The sequence below is a fragment of the Gekko japonicus genome, unplaced genomic scaffold (assembly GCF_001447785.1).
Source record: "Gekko japonicus isolate JY-2015 unplaced genomic scaffold, Gekko_japonicus_V1.1 scaffold1138, whole genome shotgun sequence".
Lineage (NCBI taxonomy): Eukaryota > Metazoa > Chordata > Lepidosauria > Squamata > Gekkonidae > Gekko > Gekko japonicus.
In genome coordinates, this window is record NW_015170923.1 from 106,983 (window position 1) to 109,278 (window position 2,296).

Sequence of the window (2,296 nt, forward strand, 5' to 3'; positions counted from 1 at the left end):
TCCCAAGGATCTTGGCATGCTTTCAGTGCGCCTACATACAATGTCTTGTTTGGTTCTTGCTTGGCTGGTGATCTGATCTTGACGTGTTGCCCTGCCACTGGACGGCTGCTAGTGAGCATGGAATGTGGGTTGCAGTCTCTTTGTTTTTCTCTGCACTGTGCAGAGACGTTTGATGTGCAGAGCAGGGGTCTTGCCCTGTCCCAGGGGGGGCAGGCGATCGCTGGACAGAGGAAGACGAAAGAAGTGCTCCTATTCTTGGTGGGCTGGGGTAGGTGAACACATTCATACTCGGAGAACTCTTTTCCCTCACCAGGCCTGGGATAAGATGTCCTCTCTGTGGGCCCAGGGGTCGGACGCCTGAGACCGTGGGCAGCCCCGTAACAACAGATACAAGCTGGGATCCATGGGGCCACAGGGGCCGTGCTTCCAGGACTGCTGTCTCTCCTGGGGTTCTTCCTTTAGTTCACCGAGGGGTCTCCTTCGCTCCCTCTGTTTGATGTGGCTTCAGCTTTGAAAGATGGTGAGCGTGTGAGCTGTGCTTTGAAATGGAAGGTGTATCACATACAAAGCCCCCTCTTATCTATAGGGCTGTCTGTCTCATGTTCCGCCAGTACAGCTTCAATCATCCAAGCAAGACCTTCCGCAGGTGCCAACCTGCAAATGGGCAGAGCCACCAACTGCCCATACCTGTACCTTCTCCACTGTGCCACCCCCATGGGGAACGGTTTGCCTGGAATGCCCAGGATGGCTCTCGCTTTCCGGCTGGATTATTCCAGAGGGCTTTTCTATGCAGGCCAAAGGTTTGCACTGTACAAACGGGTTTATTCAAGGTGTGAGCTTTCCTGCGCATGCACACGCCGTGAGACAATGAAATGGAATTACGTATCATAGTTGTATATTCTTGTTAAATTAGCATGCAAAATAGTGAATTTTGTTTTAATGGATCAAAAGAGTGACAAGGTGGGTTTCTGGTGATCATCTGTTTGGGTTCAACTGGGGGGGGAACAACATAGGTAATAAACATGTCAGAACTGGAGGATGGCAGAAGAAGTTCCATGGCAAGGAAAGAGCCGGGCGGGGCGGGGCGGGGCGGGGCTAGACGGCTCCTCTCGAATCCAGGTAGCCCAGCTCAGCAGAGTATTGTTCAGTGGCCGAGAGCTCAGCAGAGATCTCGGGGGGGGGGGGCTGTGGCTCCTCTCGAATCCAGGTAGCCCAGCTCAGCAGAGTATTGTTCAGTGGCCGAGAGCTCTTATTAGTCTCTCCCACCCACCCCGCATCCATGTTTCTTTCCCTCTCCTCTGGCTTCTGGGTTGTTTGATATTGTTTTTCCGTCCTCCTCAAACAGGAAGCCCTTTAAACTGGTTCCAAATGTATTTGTTTATTTGATTTATACCCTCCCTGCTAAAAAAGGCTCAGGGCGACCTTTTCCCACCTGTGCCAACAGAAATCACCCGCTCCAGAGTGCGTTTGCCCCAAGAACGGTGGTGGTGGTGGTGGTGGTGAATCCTGTAAGGTACAAATCATGTTCAGGGCAGGGATGGGTCCAGCTTCTCCTGCTCAGGAAGAACTCTGACGGACGGCCGCAGTCCTTTGCAGCACTCAGAACAACTCCCCAGGACTTAGATCACAGCTAATTAGATCAGAAACTAATCTAATTACCTCTAATCAATTTAAGTTCCCTGCCGCCCCCCCCCCCCACCAAAGTTTTCTGGCTCGGGGGAGGCTTGTCCGTGGGGCCCTGCTAGGCACAGGGCTCCCTGCTGGCTGGCTCCCCTCCCCTTTGTCTCCATGCCCAAAGCAGGGATGGAAAGCTGTTTCCAGGTTCTGGAAGCCAGCAGCCATCATTCAGTGCTGGCTTTTCAGTGCCCACCTGATGTGCTTGCTTCGGACTTCCAAGTGAACGATTTTTTCTTCTTGTTTGCTCTGAAAGGGACATGAAGGAAATGGGTCCGGCAGCAGCAGCAGCCACTAAAAATACAACAGGGCCTTGTTTGTTCTCTTCTGGAGTTCACTCGCGGGGGGGGGGGGCTCTCATGAAGGCATGTGCCTCCCTAGCGGCTTCTGTTGTGGGCAGTGGGGCAGACCCTGAAAAGTTGTGGGGTAGCCCTTTTCCTTGGAAGTCTCCGAAGGGCCTGGGAGAGCCTAGCCCCTGTGGGGGAGGGCGGCTGGCGTGGCCACAAGAGACAACCCCCCCCTCTCTGCACCCACTTTTTTCTTGAGGCGAACGAGCGGCGTAGGAGGACTCGGGGGGGGGGGCTATGACTTTGACTCTCGTCCCCTCTGACCTTTGACGCTT

The 2,296-nt window shown here is 54.0% G+C and overlaps 1 protein-coding gene across 1 annotated transcript in view; it reads left to right on the forward strand.

Annotated features, from left to right (window-relative positions):
• Positions 1-176: 176 nt before the first annotated feature.
• LOC107116781 (FXYD domain-containing ion transport regulator 6-like) overlaps positions 177-2,296 on the forward strand; it is a 19,672-nt gene continuing 17,552 nt past the window's right edge. Inside the window, exon 1 of the mRNA XM_015418780.1 lies at positions 177-268. The gene's annotated coding sequence lies outside the window, so the exon portion shown is untranslated. The remainder of the gene's footprint in view (positions 269-2,296) is intronic.